Below are 19,946 nucleotides of genomic sequence, written 5' to 3' on the forward strand. Positions count from 1 at the left end.
GCCTGCAGCACAGATTGTGTCACACACTTATGTAGCCCTTTAAACATATCGCAGGCCAAGTGGCGTAACAAAACTTGAGTGGGCCCTCCTGCAAGATGTGCTAAAGAGTCCCCTCACACTTACATCAATAGGGGCTGAGGGGACCTCCTCCAGCATGAGTAAGCCTGCCCCCCAGCAGAGCGTGGGGTGCTGGGGCCTTTGTTACACCCTTGCTCAGGCCTATTATTTCAATCTGCTTGTGCAGTTTAAACTATCAATTTGACCTGGCATAATAAACCAATTGCCAGACCTAAACCTTCCCCTTTTACACACATAAGTCACCCCTTGTGTAGTCCCTGGATAGCCCAGAGGGCAGGGTGCAGTTTATGGAAAGGAGGCCCCTCAGGTCCTGGACCCTTTGTGTGCCTCAAGGGAGCTGCGTTCAAGATTTTAGGTTCTTTGCAAAATGGATCAATTCGCACCAAGACCTAGCCGCTTGCACCACCATTCAGAACCGTTCAGTGAGAAGCTCCCGCAAGCACATCTTTTCACTACAGCATTGACCACTAGCGGGGGACCGCCAACACAAAGCTCTAGTAATGCCCCGATTACTTACCGGTAATCTTCATTACTCCGAGTTAGTCTTCCTCGCCACATGACTAACGAAGTGAGCTTCAGCTCCACCACAGAACCCTCCAAAGCAAAAGTTAGCCTCCCATGCCTCCCATCCCTTCCCAATATGGCCGACCCCTACCCCCATGGACACTACAAGAGGCGGGCCGGCCCACCCCCAAAGCCTGAAACTACCAAGCCAAACATGAAGCCGATAGCCAGACAGGGAGGGAGGGACGGGAACTCATGTGGCGAGGAAGACTAACTCGGAGTAATGAAGATTACCGGTAAGTAATCGGGGCATTACCTCCTCGTTAGTCATCCTCGCCACATGACTAACGAAGTGAGCACATACCCAAGCCAAACGGCTTCATGGTATACAACAAAACACCACCAAGGCGAGAAAAGGTAAACAAAACAACTTTATTCCAATGTGTAATGAAAACCTACAGAAGAACACAGCCCAAGCTGGACAATCAAGGGGAGGCAGAACCAGCACTCAGGACAGCCCCCGCAAAATCCCCAGGAAGAGAGCCCCCCAGGACCACCCGGTAGTGCTCCATGAACATGTGGGGAGAGGACCACGTGGCTGCCTGGCAAATCTCCTCAGTGGACACACCCTTAAACGAGGCCCAAGACACCGAGACACCCCGGGTGGAACGCCCCTGAACAGACCCCGGGAGGTCAGACCCCTGGGCGCTGTAAGCCAGCAAGATAGCCTGCTTCAGCCAGCGACTGAGTGTGGAAACGGAAGGCTTGTGCCCCGACCGCACCGGGCCAAAGGTCACAAACAAGCTATCACACTGACAAAAGGAGGTGGTGCGATCCAAGTAGATCTCCACCGCCCGACGGACATCCAACAAGGACAGGGGAGCGCCCACCGAGGGGGAAAAGGAAGGCAAGGAAACCTCCCGAGAGCGGTTAGCCAAGGAGGGAATCTTAGGCAGAAACCGGGGATCATGGCGCAGGACCAGCCGGTCCGGCAGGACCCTCAAGAAGGGGGGAGACCGAAGAAAGGACCCCAGTTCGCCCATGCGGCCTGCCGAGACAATGGCGACCAAGAAAACCACCTTGAAGGTGAGGAACTTCGGATCCACCGACTGAAGCGGCTCAAAGGGGGGACCCTGCAGAGCCCGCAGGACCAAGGGAAGGTCCCAAGGAGGAGAGCCCTAGGCCACCTCAGAGAAAAGCTGCGCAGCAAGCGGGCCACCAAGGAATCCAGGAGGTCCAGGTCCGGACTGCGGAAGACCCGCAGGGCAGCCCACTGAGCCCTAAGAGTGGAGGTTGCCAACCCCAGGGAAAAACCCTCCGCCAAGAAATCCAGAACCCTCATGGGATCCACCGATACCAGGTCAGAACCCAGCAAGCCGCACCAACGGGAAAAAGAGGACCAGTGCCGGGAATAGGACAACAAGGTCGAAGATCGCCGGGACCCCTGCAATAAAGCAACCACCCCCGGGGAACACCCCTGGGCCAACAAGGTCACCCTCTCAACAGCCAAGCCTGCAGATGGAGCCGGCGCAACACCGCCCCGGGCAGAGGAGGGCCCCGCAAGGGGAACGGGTGATCCGGAATCGGCCAGCAAGACCGAATCGCCAGCTCGCCCAAGAGAGGATACCAGGAGTGGCGCACCCAACCGGGAACCACCAAGAGCACCAGGGCCCGGTCCAAACGGATCTTGCAAAGGACCCGAGGAATCAAGGGAAACGGAGGGAAGGCATAAAGGAGACCCCGAGGCCACGGGAAGGACAGAGCATCCACCCTCCAGACCCCCGGACACGGATGGAGAGCGCAGAAGCAGGGCAGGAGGGCATTGCCCGACTCCGCGAACAAGTCCACCCGGGGAAGGCCAAACAGGCCCACCAGATGGTGAAAGACCGACGGCGACAGGGAGAGGGCACTCAAAGGCGTGAACACCCGACTGAGATGGTCCGCCACCACATTCTCCGACCCCGGGAGATAGACAGCCCTGATCGACAAGATCGCACCCTCCGCCCAGGACAACAGTTCCCAGGACAGCAACCACAGGGAGCGCACCCGGCAACCCCCCTGGTGGTTGATGTAACACCTCACCACCTGGTTGTCTGTCCGAACCAAAACATGATGACCCTGGAGGGAGGGAGCAAAGTCCCAGCAAGCCAGCAGGACCGCCTTCAACTCGTGGTAGTTGGAGGAGCAGCGGGACAGAAGAGGACCCCACTGACCCTGAACCGACCGGGACCCCAAGGTCGCCCCCCAGCCCAGGTGACTGGCATCGGTCGTGACAACCCGGGAAGGGGAGACCAGAAAGGGAAGACCCTCTGAGAGATGGGACGCCACAAGCCACCAGCCCAGGTCGGACCGGATCTGGGGAGACACCGGAACCGGAGCCTCGTAGTCCTCGGAGCGGGGGTCCCAAAGTGACAGGAGGTGATTGACCAAGGGGTACAGGTGAAGGCGAGCCCAGGGGAGAACATTGATGGTAGCAGACATCAACCCCTGAACCCTCAACCACAGACTCACAGGAGCAGAATCCCGCCCCAGAAGAGCCCCCAGATCCCGCCACAAGACACTGCGGCGTGCCAGGGGCAAGAACACCATCCCCTGAAGCATGTCCAACCGACCCCCAATGAAGATCAAGTCCTGGGTGGGTTCGAGGTGGGATTTTCGGAGGTTGATCAGGAAGCCGTGGGCAGACAGGACCTCGCAGACCCTCCGGACGTGAAGCCTCCCCTTCGAAAAAGAAGAAGCAGAGAGTAAACAGTCATCCAGGTAGAGAAAGACCCTGATACCCTCCCAGTGAAGAACGCCCACCAATGGCGCCAGGACCTTGGTGAACACCCTCGGGGCAGAAGACAAACCAAAAGGGAGTACCTGGAACTGGAAGTGGCAGGAACCCACACAGAACCGGAGGAAGGGCTGAGAAGACAGGTGAACCGGCACATGGAGGTAGGCATCCAGCAGATCCAGGGAAGCCACCACCTCCCCCTGGACCAGCAGCGGCAGAATCTCCTGCAGAGAAAGCATTTTGAATTTAGCGCGAGGAATGAACAAATTCACACGTTTCAAGTCCAGAACAGGCCGAAAATCCCCAGACACCTTCCTTAGCAGGAACAGAATGGAGTACATGCCGAGGCCCCGTTGAGATGGGGGAACAGGCCGGATGGCCCCTTTCACAAGCAGGTCCTGGATGCCAGCGAGCAAGGCCGCCCGAAGGAGGAGAACTGAAGGAGATGGTGAGACCCTCCCTCACGATCCGAAGAACCCAAAGGTCCGTGACAGAGGACTCCCAAGCTGGAAGGAAGTGGCGGAGATGGCCGCCCAACGGGAGCCCACCCGGCGGGGACAGAAGATAGTCAGGACTTGGGGGCGGGGGTGGAAGCAGCAGGCTGAGACCGGGACTTTGAGAAGAAGGGAGCGCCCCGGCCACGACCCCTACCCCGAAAGGGAGCACTCCCCCTGGGAGCGGAAGAGGTGGAAAACGCCCTCTTGGGACCCAGAAAGTGGGCCCTGGACGAACGAAGGGGGGCCAGCAGTTTCCGGTCCTCAGCCGACTTTTTGATCATGTCCTCCAGGGAAGACCCGAAAAGCTTTGGACCGGAAAAGGGAATCCTCATCAGCAAGGCTTTCTGGGCAGCCTCAGCCTTCCAGTTGCGCAGCCAAATCTGGCGCCTGGCCTGAATAGCAGCGCCCCCAGCAGCAGCAGAAGCCCCCAAGGTGTCGAAAGAAATGTCAGACAGGAGACGAGTCTGCTGTTCCATAAGCGCCAGGGTAGGCACCACATCCGCCCCCTGGTCCATCAGTTCCGCCAAGGACTGGAAATCCTTCAACAAGGACTGCACCGTGTAAGACAGGTAGGCAGAGGCACGAATGGAAAAATTGGCGGCCGAATAAGCCCGCTTGGCCGCGGCCTCCACCCGCCTGTCAACAGGGTCCGAGGGCGAGGCATCCTCGGAAATGATGGAACCCTGCGAGGAAAGCCCCGCCTTCAGAGAGTCCACCTTGACAGTGGAAGGGTACTCCTTGGCAAAGTCCTGGATGGCATAGCGCTTCGCCAGGTACCTCGGGAAGGCCTGCTTGTCAACCTCCAACCATTCCCCCTCCAACACCTTTCTCACGGAGGAATGAATAGGCAGAGACTCCGGCTCCTTACGTTGATACTGCAAGAAAAAATCCTCCGAAAGGTCTGAAGCCGCCGGAGCTGGAAAGGCCAAGTTCTGCTTAATGTGAAGAAGAACATCACGCAACTCCTGACCCTGCACATAGCGCCCCCGGAGATCCTCATCCTCCCCCTCAGCATCCGAAACAGATGGATCCAAGCGAGGACGTTTTGGAGAGGAGGGACCTTGCGCCGAGCGCTGCGCAAAAGCAGCCGCCACCGCAGCCTGAATCATCCCCTGAATAGGTTGCAGGGTGATCGCCTCAGGAGGAACCTGGGGGGGAGGGTCCTCCCCAACCGGGACATCACCAAGTTCCATGACCAAACACAAGCAAGGACGCCAGCACAGCCAGGACACCAGAACAGTGAAGCCAAACAGAAAAAACACCCGCTTCTAAATAGCAGAGGAGAAGGCGGGAGAAAACACCTGAGAGAACCAGTGCGGGACCTGCCAAACCCCGCCCCCGGGACAGCGAGCCGGGCCCCGGGCAGGAAATGAGGAATGAAAGCCACGCCTAACAGACACGGCACGGGAAGACCCAAGCAGGAAGGACCCGGGCCGAGACTCCGCCGAGACCGGCATCATCGAGCCCCAGAAACCGGAGAACAAACACCCGGAAGGCAGGTAAGCCAGGCCCCCCAGCCGCCACCCGCCACGGCACCCGGACGGGAAGGCGGGCGGCGGCAGCACATAGACCCGGGCGGCATGCACGGTTCGTCCCGCGGACTCGCCAACTGCCCCCGCGTTGAAGCGGGAGATGCAATCAGAATGCCAAGCCCCCGCCCGAGTCAGAGACCGGGAGAAAAAAACAACGGACATTGCCGCACAGCCGCCGCCTGCACCTAGGTAATGAAAGGCGGAGGTTTACAACGGGAACTAGGAATCCGAGAATACGCTTTCAGAAGGGGGGAACATCCCAGCGAGCCCCCACCCTCGAGAAGAGACATAGAAAAAGTCCGCCCCTCCCTGACAAACCCACGGCCCGCTAAAGCAGAGCCTAACCGGCTCGAATGGGAAATATACAAAAAACGCCCCATAGATCAAGGGGAACATACCGGGGGGCAAAAGCAGGGGGAACAAACAGAGTCCAAGCCCTAGGGTCCGCTAGAGCAGGACCTCCAACTCGAGACCCACGTACCTGCTACAGCAGGCACCACTTACCTGACGCGCTCTGGAGAGACGTGTGCAGAACAAAAAAAAAAGGCTTTGGGGTGGGCCGGCCAGCCTCTTGTGATGTCCATGGGGGTAGGGGTCGGCCATATTGGGAAGGGATGGGAGGCATGGGAGGCTAACTTTTGCTTTGGAGGGTTCTGTGGTGGAGCTGAAGCTCACTTCGTTAGTCATGTGGCGAGGATGACTAACGAGGAGGTAATGCCAACTCGAAACACCGGCCTGCTCTTCACACCACACCGACAACCTCCCACGATTCTCTCCCTGCTCCTCACAAACCCCTCCATCACAAAAGGGACTCGACACAGATTTGAGAAGGTTGACTTCAGGGGGTCCAACCTGGTGACTGCAGCCAATCTGTGCTCCATCACAGTCCGCATGAAAGTAACTATGAACCAATCCAGTGCGACCAGATAGACCTAGGTGGCGCTTTATGCTTTTAGGCCCTATTTTCACTAAACAATTTTAAAGGTTCATTAGTCTGATTCTTCTGATTGAATTTTTGACATTTTTGTTTGTTTTATTTACTACATTTTGCTCTATTTTTTTCAAACTGGTGTGGGATCCTTTTATGATGTGTTTTCACTGACACTGTTTGAAGTGTTGCACAAATACTTTACACATTGCCTCTAAGTCAAGCCTGACTGCTGTGTGTCCAGCTACCAGAGGGTTGAGCACAGGCTGATTCGGGCTTTGCTTGTGACTTCACCCTGGCAAGGATCGTGGTTGCTACTTGACCAGGGCTTACACCCCAGACAATCAACAATCCAATTTATTACAGCAACCTTCGCAAGCCCATAACAAGGTCTGCACATATGCAGATGACATCCTGCTGACCACCACCAAACCTGAAACATTTGTGGTAGCTACACTTAGGGAATTAAAAGATTTTTTGCAAAAATCAATAAGGAAAAATCTGCAATACTGAGAGGCACATCTGAAAATTAACATCTCGCTCCAGTAAGTATGCCCAAAAAATCACCCAGGCATCTTCTTGTCTAAAAGCTGGCCTTCTATCCCCTTCTGGCTGCCACCGTCTCTAGCTATTTGTGTTCTGCTATCTGGAAACAACACAAGCAAAGATTGACAAACTGCAAAAAGTTGTCCCATCACAATCACTTTCATTTTCCCGTCTTTTGCTGTCCCCCCTTGGCAGGGGTTATAGGCACGGCAAGGCAAACAGCATATTCTGAGCGCTGAAAAATCAAGGGCTCAAAGAAGCGTTTCTTTTGCCACATAGTGTGGCAGTGTGGTGGATGCCGTTGGGTTTCCTCGGTAAACGCCCTCTCATGGGCTGCACTACTGCTTCCACAATGCACAAGTGAAAATTCACATCTTGTGGAAGCTCACTTCAGTAGATGCGTTTGCAAAGATTCATACAGTGCACGTAGCCAAGTTATAGGGATTGCACATTTATTTAAAATAGGGTCTGCCAGCAAGCATGGCCGGAGGTCTGTGAGCAGACCCCTCATTCAGAGAAGAATGTAATCACAAACGCCTCCCCGGCACCTGCCTGGTTAGGTTCAGATGCTGAAGAATATAGAAGTGAGACAGGAATCTATCTGACCCTCCTAACTTGCAGTTTCCCACTGGTAGCAGTGCATAATTTGAGCCGGTGTTTCCCAGTGCTCGGCACTGGCACTAAATTGTCAACACCAGCGTGTGTGGCAGCTTGCCACAAGGTGGTGCTGTGTGAGATGACCACAGCAACAGTCAATTATTAATTCTGTATACATTAAAAATGACTATTAGCTGCCCCTGGAGCCATTCTCATAGCTTTGAGGGCCTGGAATAGTCTGAATTGTCACACTTGTTGGAGTGTGCTGGTAAGTAGTTGAGATGTTACTACCATTGGCAGCATGGCAGGGGCAGTGTGTGGTGCAAGCTGCAGTGGCCTCCTGGCTACAGCCATGGCACTTATATTTTACAAATTAAGCACTGGGCTAGACTTGAGCACTCTATGAAGTCACCGATTTGTGTTTTCCCACAACATGCTTGCAGGGGGAAGACAAGAATGTTTGACTCCTTTTGTTTTTTGTGCGGCTAGTACAATAGGCGGTTACAAGGGCAGGCATGTTGAAACGCGGATTTGTATGAAAACTGTCTCAAGCCATATCTAATACGCAAGGAATACAGCTGCGAATGCCCCAACAAGTCTCATCTCGCAGGAAAACGCTGTGCAATTTCTGTCAGTACCTTAATGAATGATGCCTCTACTCGTGACAAATTACCCATCCTTTCAAGTGTCTTTGAAAGACACGTTTAACAAGCTAAGCTGTGACCCGTAAATATCCATGTATGCTCCTGTCACTTCTATGATTAAGTATGTGCTGCTAGGTGGATATTTCAACGAAAAGGCAATATTTTGTTGCATATTCCCATTTGCCAGGTTTAACAGTATTAGTTAAAGGGGCACACACTGGAGTTTCCGTGTGACTCTTCAGTACTCCCAATTTCACCCTCCTCAATACAGATTCGGAATACAGCAATGTACTGCTGCTCAATAAATCAAGTTATGGTAAAGTTATTATGTTGCTTACATTTTTCTATGGATGCTGCCATATGAGGCACAGTCAGCTGCAGATAATTAAACACTTTCACAAGGGGAAGCCACTTAGGACTGGCAGGTGTGTGCACATTCGGCATTGAATATAGGCATGACGACTGGAATTATACTGCAGGGGAGTGCCAAATTAAGCCGCAAATTTTAGTAAATTATGCAGCATGAAAAGGCAAATTATGTGGCATAATGCAGCACATTTTGTGATAGCGTTACTTCATTATTAATTTATTCACACTGCCTGGGCATTGGGTGCACCTCATTAGTACTACTTTAACCCCCAAATATAGAAGCATGCAACAGAAAGGTGACCAGTTAACCATTGCAACGGATCTGTCACTGCTATTTTAGTTACCTTTGAACCTCTTGAGCTAGAAACTTTTTTTCGGTTAAAATCTGCAGATTATGCAACAGATGATGGATTATGTGGCAAATGCAGGAAATCTATAATTACGATGGACAATTGCATAACTCCAGTGGCCCTGATTATAGAAGTCAAGCAGATCACCATTGATAGAAATGAGGGAGGTGGCAGACCTGGCAGCTGTTAACAAGATGGATGTGGGATCTTAACCACTCACAGTGAAAAATGCTGACTTTGTCGTGGTGCAGTTTGTCAAAACCAGGACATCTTCAGCCATGCTTGTACTGAGGGCCCTTTTTATTTAGATCAGTAACTTACAAGGGGTAACTATGGCCTCTTAGTTTAAGTTCCAGCTGAGACCAACACAAATGCCTCACAATGCGGTCCTCGGAACCTCCGAAATAAGCAATACAGCAGAGTAGAGGCCTTTAAGAAAGTGTGACTACAGACTTCACTCTCCTCAGGAGGAATCATGAAGCAATAGCTGAAACTTCCCAATAGCTCAATAAATGAACACGAGACAGGTGGGATAAGTATATACCCCTTTTATTGGCATGCATTGAACATATTTGTCCAGTGTATGACAACAGGAGTGGAACCAGGTGGTTGACAATAATAATAATTAATGGATTCCATAGGTCCTGAAGAATAGCCAATAGGAGTATGGCTAGAAAAATGTAATCCATTAGGAATTATGAACATTACTCCCTTTTTCCTAAAAATCTCCCCTGCTTTTTAACCATACCGACTAGGGGTCAGAATAAAAAAAAAAAACTACTAGCCATGTATTTTTTTAAAAAGACTTCACCCGCACACTTCTCCCCCCTAGATCATCGTTTTTGTCGTTGCATAGTCATTAAAAGTTCTCCCGTGTAACTTGTATGTCGCAGCACGCCCGTTCCGCAGCGGAACAGGATGGACCAAATGATGAAGCATGCCAACAAGGGGTAACCCTGGTGGGTTAGGCTTTTACAAAAAAAGTTGTGTTTTCCCCCAGGCAAGGGTTAGACTCTTTAGAACTGCTGGAGCTTATTTTTGTGATGTAAATTGTATTGGGGAGGACAGACTCAACTCATTCATCTCACTCCCCCTTTATTTTTTGATACTCACTTAAAGGGTCATCAGCACTCCTTTTGTGTGAGCTTCATCCTGGGTGGGAACTCACTGGAGCTTATCAAGGTAATGCCAACTCCACTGAGGAAAAACGACATTCAGCTTGTCACTTTAGAACTGCTTAAGTGAATTATGATCACTCAATCAGGATTTATGAAGCACTGCAAATCACCCTGAGGTTTGAGGCTGCTGGAGTTGCTTTGTGGAAAAAGCAGTGAAAAACTAGGCAAAAGCACGGAGAAAGCACTCCGAAAAAAAGGGATAGAAAGGGGAAGGAAGTAAAGAATTAGGCAAAAGAAGGATAAAGTGCTAAACAAAATGGGGGAGAGGAAGAAGCAAGCAGTAAAAACAAGTCAAAAGCAAAAGAAAGCACTTAGAAAAACAGGGTAAGGAAGGAGAAAGCAGTAAAAAAAGTGGCAAAAGCACTGAGAAAAATGGGTGAAATGAAGAAGAAAGCAGTAAAATACTAGGAAAAATTAGGAAAAGGCCTCTGAAAAATGAATGGTAAGAAAGGAGAACATGTGGCAAAAGCGATTAGTAAAATGGAGGGAAGGAAGGAGAAAGAAGTAAAAAATAACGAGGCAAAAGCAGGAAAAAGTATTCAGAAAAATGGGAGAGCTAGGCATGGTTCTAGGCAGATTTTAAGTGAAGTTTTGAGGTTTTCCATGACCTGTATGCAAAAGAAAATAGAGCACTTTAAGAATGTCTTATATGTCTCAGATGCCCAAGGACATTGCGATAAGCCAAAAAATTGCGAAATCGGCAGTTTTATAAACCACAATCCCACAAATTTTACACAAATGGCCGCAAAAATTGTCATTTAAAAAAAATTAGGCTTATCCTCTTTATATTGGCTTTGAACTGCACTTAGCCAAGGAGGGTGAGCAACCAGCTAGCTGATGGCTGGGATGTTAAGTTCCTCTGTTGCCTACTTGTGAGCACCTTGCAAATGCACAGGGCCCTCCTGTGCAAATAAACGGCAACCGGTTCCATGCTTACCTCACTATCTTTCCAGGCCTCCTCCCTACCCACCAACCTTTTTTCATGGGATCCACTACCCCCTGTTGTACCTTCACCCCTCTACACTTTCTCTGCTGCCTCGTTCCAGGGCTGAAACATTCTATAGTGGGCATACTACGTGCGATTCGCCCCAGTCAGATTCTGCCAGCCTCCACCCCCTTCCCCTTTGCCCCACAAAACACATTAGGCAAAGAGTTGGTCTTCACTGCGTAGTCTTTATTACACCTTTAGATACTGCAATCATTAATTGTTGACTAATCGTCAACACTTGAGCAAACTTTTATGATACAACCAAACCACCACACATTGTTATAAAAGAAGGAGGCTTATGAAGTATACATTTCAGCCACAGGTTGAGATTGTATTTACAATTCAGGATCTCCAGAGACACACTTGATGCGGGTTGTGGCAGAAGGCCACAACCAATTTGTACTGCCCTCATCTGGGGTAACTATCAGTCGTCCATCCCTTAGACGCTCCCACAGGGACACTGCTTAACGCCGTGCCCCCCACTGGGGTTCCTGCACACCAGATACCCTCGCCAAAGTTGCTTACTACACGTGCCGGTGTCTCGGGTAGGGCAGGAGAGTCAAGGACCACCAGCAGGTCAGTCCCCTCTTCCGCCAACCTGGAGCCCCACATTGACTGCCCGCTCTGTTCCTGTCGCAGACAGTCCCTGCCAAAAAGGAGTCCCCACCATTTCTCTTGCCCGGGACCCCGCCACAGGACGAGGAGCTTACTGGTGCTCTCGCCCTCCCCCCACAAATGCTTGACCATCCAGCTCTAATGTATTGGCCCCTAAGATGTTCTGAATGAACAACTCCAACCCTGTGTTGGACAGATGTACTCTATCTGCTAGGTACTACTACGTCTTTGAGACCTGTATCATGTTATGCCTGATGGTACGTATGGGTGAGCATGCCAATAATTTCGCCACTGCCTGATTTAATTTCTTCACAGACCTGTTCATCACTATTGAGGGAACGTTATTAGCCCAAACCTGGAGTGGAATAACTTCCGACCAGAATATAGTTGTGTCTGGTAATGCCCTCCTCACCCATGGGAGCATAGAGATGAGTGCTTCCTTCACACCCCCCCCCGGCCCACCAGGATCATATTGTTGCCCCCTGCCTGAATCACCAGCATGTCTGGGATGGGCATGCCCTTGTCCAATGCACTCTGTAACTGATAAGGGAGATCCTTCAACTGCTGCCCTCCTTCATTCTTTATCCAGTGGTGGTCGATTCCCCTTGCCCTCTGCGATCTCTCCACCCTGGACTTGCCAAAGAACTGCCCTGCTCTGCGTATAAAAGAATGGTCACACCAGCATACCTGCGTCTGTTGCCTCTTGACCACTGCATGGAAGTTAAAAGTTTGAGAGAGAGAAAAAACAGCATTAGGCCAGAGACATCTCATGCCACCGTGACCCAGATGCTGTCTAAGCTAACTGTGGTCTCACATACTGCTCAAAGCAGGATGACTTCCATCTGCCTACTCTTTTGATGGTTTCAGCTGGGAGGCCCAACACGGCAGCTGTTGTGGCCACCCCAATGCAAAATGAATGAGACGTGAACTGGGCCGTCTCTTCACCCATCAAAATCAGGGAGCGCTTGCATACGCGCGTGAACTGAAACCTTGTCAGGGGAGTACCATCTGCATGTAACAACAGCCTAGCATCTCCACCCCCAGGGCGTATTTGACTGAAGGTCTGCATCAAAGTCAGTAAGCGGCCCCATGAACTGCCCTTAGCTGCACCCATGCTCCTATCCCTAGCTGGTCTGTTTTGGATCTTCTTACTCTGACTCACAGCATGTCCTCGTATCCTCAAGGCTAAGTCCTCCCTCTCTATCCGCCTTTGAGGCCGGTATGAGTTCGGAAATTTGGAATGCCCCAAAGAATGCCAGATAATATGCTAGCCTCAGCAGCTGCATCTCATAAGTGGATATGCAAATTCCAGGTAAGAGCCCCCAAATCCTTGCTAGTCTACTGGCGTCTATAGGTCTCCTACCATCTTTTACCCCCGGGGCCAAGCGTTCCCAGCCCTTCGAAGCCCATCATACCCTCGGGTCCTTGGTAGGGTCTGACACCCCCTCCAACCGTGCAAAGAAGGCAATTGCTGACATCTGTCTCCTAACATAGGATAACGACTTCCTGTTCTTCTGCTGGACTATGAAGAACAGCACCCTCCTGTGGTGTGAATTTCTCTGTCCTTCCTGCGCTCTTCATGACCTCTAAGTATAACCGCCGTGCACTCTCATACATACTCTTAGTCTTGGGAGCAAGGGAAGCCGCTATCGGGGGCAATGGGGCACCAAGCTTCCATAGTTCCTCCGGAAAGATTGCCATCTGGTTGTCTGCTTACGGCCATCGAGCTCTGAATTCTGTTAACTTAGAACAAGACAGGTCATCAGCTACTGCATTGTCTACCCCTGGAACATGCTTGTTGATAAAATACACATTATGCTTGAGGCATTCCCGAATAAGTTCCTTAAGCAATCGAAGTACCCATGGGCATTTTGCCCTCTGATTATTCACCGCAGACATGCTGTCAGACCAGAACACGATGCGCTTATTTTTTAGGAGGGTGCCCCAAAGATGTATTGCTACAATGATAGGAAACAGCTCTGGAAATGTTATATTGAGGGTTCAATCCTGTCTTGACCCTCTCCGTCGGCCAGTGCCTCATGCACCACCTTGAGCCTAGCACTGCCCCAGACCCTACGCTGCCTGCTGCATCCGTGTAAAGCTCTAACTCAGCATTCGCTTGCTCCGGTTGCTGCCAAAGCATCGAGCCATTGAACCCCACTAAAATCTCCTTCCACGTGCCCAAGTCGTCTTTCACCTCTGCAGAAAGCCTGGTATGGTGATGTTTTGCCCGCAAGCCGGACATTGCCCTGGCAATGCTCCTTGAGAATGCCCTTCCCATGGGTATCACCCGGAGGGCACCATTCAATTGTCCCACCAAGCTCTGTAACTCGTGCAAGGTAACCTTGCGTGCCGCTAAGCACTCGTCAATGGAGGCTTCAATTGCTCTTACTTTCTCCTTTGGGGCCCTGCATACCCCTGCTCTGGTGTCTATTTCGATGCCTAAGAAGGTTAGGCAAGTTGTTGAGCCCTCAGTTTTTTCCTCTGCCAGTGGTACCCCCAATGCATCCGCTAACCATTGGAAGCCCAGCAGGGCCTTTCCACAAGCCAGCGAGCCAGGAGGGCCCAAAAATAGGAAGTAGTCTAAACAATACACCACATCTTGTGATGACAGCAGATCTTGCACCGTCCATTACAGAAACCGTCTGAATGTTTCAAACACCACACATGCGATGGAGCACCCCATTGGCATACACAGGTCCTTAAAGAAACTCCCCTCAAACGTAAAACCTAGCAACCTAGTATCCTCCGCATGCACTGGCGAGAGGCGAAAGGCGGCTTCTATGTCGGATTTGGCCATCAGCGTACCCTCTCCTAGTCTCTGTAGTTTATGAATTGCCATATTGTATGTGGCGTAACGCACTGTGCACAGTTCCGGATCTCACCTGTCATTGTCTGACGACCCAGACAGCCATGATAGGTTATATATCAGACGGTATTTCCCAGCCTCCTTTTTAGGTACCAAACCCTGTTGTGAACAAACCAAGCTTTGTCTTGGCGCTTGCTGAAAAGGGCCCGCCACCCTCCCCAGTGCTACCTCCTTCATGATTTTCTCCCTAGCCACCTCCGGGTTGTGCAAGACTGAGAGCTGATTGCATGGGGGAACTGTGGAAGGCGTACTGTTAGATGGAATATGAAAGCCAAATTTGAAACCCTGATATAACAGATGAGCCTCTTGCCTCTTTTCGTATATATTGAGGAAGTGGGCCAGGACATTTAGGCATATGGGCTTAAGTAGGTTCACATGATGAGTGAGGGTTGCAGACCCTGTTTTGTGTGTGGGATATGCTGTTCTTTAGGTTTTCCCACCTTCTTGAAGCACTTGCTCTCTGGATGACCTTGGATTCCACAGAAGGAACATACATGCTTGAATTTGCATGTAGATCCCCTACTCCATTTGTTTTTATTAAACTGCCAGCAAGCTTGTTTCTTGTCCCCTGCCCCTTTGTCCCCACAAAAGGAGTGAACTGTCTTGTTAACTGGTGGCGCCGAGTAAAACTCAGCATGCCATATGTTGATCTCTATCTGATCCCATGCCATCTCTGGGCTTACTGCCTTCATTTGCCTTAATGTGTTGTCATATTGCATCCAGGCCATGCCTGGGAATTCTGACGCTGCGCCGTAAATTATTACAATGTAGCTAATTATCTGGGCCGCCGCTGCTGAGAACCTCTTTACCATGATCGCTGTGTAAATGGCAAACCCAGTAACCCAATCCTTGAAAGAACATTCCACCCACACTTTCTTCTGCTTGAATTCACCCTCCTTACCAGCCCTGTTCTTCCCTGGGACCACACCCGCATTAATCAGGTCGAAAATATCAATAAATTCCCCCCTAAAAATTCTCCGGTTTCTGCCTGTACGTGCCATGTGATACATATCGATGGGGCTAATGCAGGTGATGCAGAACCATAGAGCACTGGGCTCTGTGACAGAGGGGCCTGCACCGATACCACTGCCACCGGGGGTGCTGGGGGTGCTGCTGGGAGTATCCCCGGCCCTGCAACACCCGGATTATTGATTGGCCCTTGCAAAGTAGCGGCGACCACCATGGGAGATTGTGCCACCCCGCCCCGATTGCACCCATACTTGTGCTACCCCGCTGCCTTGATGTGCTACTAAAGGTGCGAGAGCTCGCGCAATAAGTGGGGGTGTTGCAGCTACCCACCCTGTGCTGCTGGGGCTTGGAGTGCAATTGCTGCTACTGGAATTGGCGTTGTAGGGAGTGCAGCGTTCTGTGCGGCCACGCTCTCTGTATTGGGTGTATTACTTTGCGGATGCTTTCTTATTGGGAGCTGCTCTACGTTCACCTGACCCTTCTACGCTGCTGTGCCAGAAGCCTGATTGTTGTCTATGGTCAACAGGGGCTTGCCCGCCGCCACTGCCTCACCTGTGGTGCTTGCTTGCGCTTTCGAGACCTGTTTGACCTTTTCCTGCTGCGCTCCCTTGTAACATTCCGTAGTTCGTCTTGTGCATTTGGGTAATGGGGCCTCCTGCTGTGGGTTCGCTCCGGCACCTTGCGATAATGTCTGCAGGGCCCATTGGATTCCTCCTTTCTTTGCGACCTCTCACAGTGCAGACAACGATCGAAATTCCTCTGCGGTGGCTGGGGCCAGCTCACGCACGTTTTGGTGGCATCTTGCTTAACTAAAGCACGAAGAAAGCCCACCTCTGCACCAATTCACTAAAGAAAGCAAAAAAGAATTAAATGCTTGCCCACAATTCACTCAAATTACCCCGGGGCACCGGAAATACTCACTATCCCCGTGCCCTGTGCCTCATCTAGATTGGTACCCCCTGACGGCCCATCAAACCATGCTTTCCATCCCCCCGAGGCGCTCAGCCTGCTCACTAGCCGAGCGCCCCGGGTTGCCATGCCTATTTAGAGGTACTGTTTACTTCCTCGGTCCATGCACTACCGGTTAGGCCCACTCCAGCCATCATGTGCTACTCATGCAATCATGCCCCCATGCATGACCCCATGCTCTGGTGGTTTGTTTATCCATACCGCAAACTTGCATTCAGATTGTTGCCTCCTGCATCGGAATACTCACCCCCGCTTTATTGTTAATATTTATCTCACGCTTTACTATGATTAAGGATGAGATTTGGAAAGAAAGTGCCATTGCCTATGATTTTAAACTCCGCGACCCCCACCATTGTACCATCAGGGATTAAACTCATAAACTTTTATGGTGAGAGTCAGAAACCTTAACCACTAGGCCACAGTGACTCGTGATCACCGCGGAAGGTATAGAGCTCTGCGGGATCAAACCCGTGGTTCTTAAAATGAAAAACCCCATCCTCATGCTAGATTTGCTCAGACTTCTGCTCATCGGTAATCAACCCCGGGATTCCTAACGCCAGGTGATTCACCCAGCCCACCCTCAACCGCTGCTGCCATTCTTACCGCAGTTGAAGATTAACGCCGAAATTTGCCAAAAAAAGTGCCATTGGCTATATTTAAAACTCAGCGACTACCCCCCATGCACACCAGGAATTGAACTCATAAACTTCCTATTCTTACAGTGGCTGACGCCTCACATCGGTCGCGCCGCTCCCGCTCCACCAAGCATTTGAGCACATTCCCTATTTCACCCGGAGCCTCCGGCCCCCTCAGCATTGCAGAAGGCCTTGAACCCCGCAGCAGGTTACTTTTTAAGTTTAAAGAGAAGTTTATTGGATATAAAAAGGAAATATAACAATTCGATATACATTATATAATGTAATATAAAACCAAAATTGATTATAAAACAAGAAAGGTGAAAAAGAAAAAATGGGAAAGAAAGAAGGGAAGGGAGAGACGGGAAAAAGGGGAGGATCATATGATAAACACTGGTATCCTAGCTAAAATACAGCATGTAAACATTTCGGTGAGCGATAGAAATAGCATAAATAAAAACATACATTGTATAATAAAGCATTAACATTAAATAGACTAGAACTTTTCTATTTAATTTCATGGAGGCTTGGGTACTTCTTCACAACAAGGAGTATGTAAGGGTATAGCACAAGCAGAAATATTTAGGAAATTAGTGACTGGTAACCACAACAAATCTCGTTTAATAGCCAATGCAATTGGGTAAACATAAGCTCGATCTAATCTATGATTGTAGCAGACGCCGTACCACCAGGCTTGAAATGAAATGTTAGAGGCATTTTTCCAAGATTTTGTAATTTGCTGAAATGCAACGGCCAAAAGTAAGTCCACAATAGAAGTGGAAGAGCTGAGAGAAGACCATACCTCTGAGATACTACCTAGAAAAATATGAACATGAGAGAAGGGGATATGTGTGTGAAAGATCTTATTAATTTGTTGCCAGACTTTGATCCAAAAAGTGTGAACAGATGGACAGGTGAAGAGCATGTGATGAAGATCTGCATTAGGGGCAGGACATGACCAGCAAGTAGAGGAAACAGTAGGGTCTATATGATGTAGTTTGGCCGGGGTGATTAGGAGTCTATTGTAAATAAAAAATAAAGTTTGTGTGATATTAGCTGCTCTTGATGACTTCCTTATTTTATTCCAAATCTTCTCCCATATTAAAATGGAAAAAGTTAAACCCAAATCCATTTCCCAGCTACATTCCGTATTAGATTTAGCACAGGAGAGAGATGAAGATCTTAATTTTTTATAAATAGTGGATGCCGAGGAGGGGGTGCGTAGAGAAGAAAGTGTAAGAGGGGAAGCTGTTGTATGGGTAGGAACTGAGGATATTGAAAGAATTTAGAGCTGTAGAAGTCAGTAATCGATATTTCGAAAGATAGGAAGGGGGAAAGGAAAAGCGAGTGCGAAGTACAGAGAAGGGGATACAGGTATCATCCTGAAAAAGTTGATGAGTCCATTTAAGATCAAGTGCTAGCCAATCTTTCCAAAAAAGAGTCCTATTCTTAATTTTAATATGCTTATTATACCAAATTGGGGAGTTTAAAAAGCGGGTACGATCATCAAGACCTCCAAACAAAAGAGGATGAAAAATTTTGCGAGTATTCTTAAGAATGGGAAGAGACATCTTCAATGGGATGTGAGTTAAGGATAAAAATTCTTCAAAGGAGAATGGATGGAAAAAAGAAGACTCCATCTCTACCCACAAAGGACGTGGATTAAAAGTATTCAGATCCGTAGAAAGCAGAAACAAAGAGTGTTTGAGAAGAAATGATGAGTGATAAGAAGAGAAGTCCGGAAAGTTGACCCCACCCATATGTTTAGGTTGCTTGAGTTTGGAAAGAGACATCCGAGGATGTTTATTCTGCCATAAAAATTTTGATAAGATGCTATAAATGTTTTTGTAACAGGATTTAGGAATATTAATAGGAAGATTAGATAAGAAAAATAGTATTATCGGAACTAACATCATTTTAATCGAATCTAATCTGCCCCACCAAGATAAAAATAAAGGATGCCACCTTGATGTAGAGTTACTTAAAGTGAGCTGTAAGTTTTTTAAGTTTAATGCCACAGTGTCTTTAATAGAAGGAGTGAACCATAGACCCAGATATTTAATTTTAGAAGGGTTCCAATGAAAAGAAGAGTCTAGAAAATCAGCATGAAAACAATATTTGTTTAAAGGGAGAATTTCACACTTGTCAATGTTGAGTTTGTATCCCGAAACTAGAGCAAAAGCAGAGACCTCTGATAGAAAAGCTGGAATGGATGGTTGAGGGTTTGAAATGAATAAAAGAATGTCATCAGCATAAGCTGAGAGTTTTAAATTTTTATCTGCATAGGGGAAGCCAGTAATGTTAGTGTTCAAACGAATTTTTGTTAAGAAGGGTTCTAACGCTAAAATAAATAAAAGTGGAGAAAGGGGACAACCCTGTCGAACTCCTCTATGAAGAGGGAAAGAGGAGGATATAAGGCCATTAGCTAAAATGAACAATTTAGGAAAAGAATATAATAATGAGATATATGAAATAAATTTGGGGCCCAAACCAAACCAACGAAGTGTGGAAAAAATAAACTGCCAGTTGACTCTGTCGAAGGCTTTTTCAGCATCTAATGCAACAGCTGCTAAAGAAAGTGGATGAGAATGGGACTTACTAAGGACATTAAAAAAGAGACGGGTATTGTCTGATAAATAACGACCTTTAATAAAACCAGATTGATCCCTGCCAATTAATCGTGGCAAGATATTATCTAGGCGAAGTGCTAGAATTTTTGCAAAATTTTATAGTCCAAATTAATCAAAGAAATGGGTCTATAATTTTTACAAAGAGTATGATCTTTGTTTTCCTTAGGAAGAAGACATATTAGAGCCTCTTGAAAAGAGCCTTCAGATTTTTGAGAAGAAATGAAAAATAAAAATAGTTGGTGTAATTTAGGGACGAGGAAGTTAGCAAAATG

Source organism: Triturus cristatus, chromosome 4_1, assembly GCF_964204655.1.
Source record: "Triturus cristatus chromosome 4_1, aTriCri1.1, whole genome shotgun sequence".
Lineage (NCBI taxonomy): Eukaryota > Metazoa > Chordata > Amphibia > Caudata > Salamandridae > Triturus > Triturus cristatus.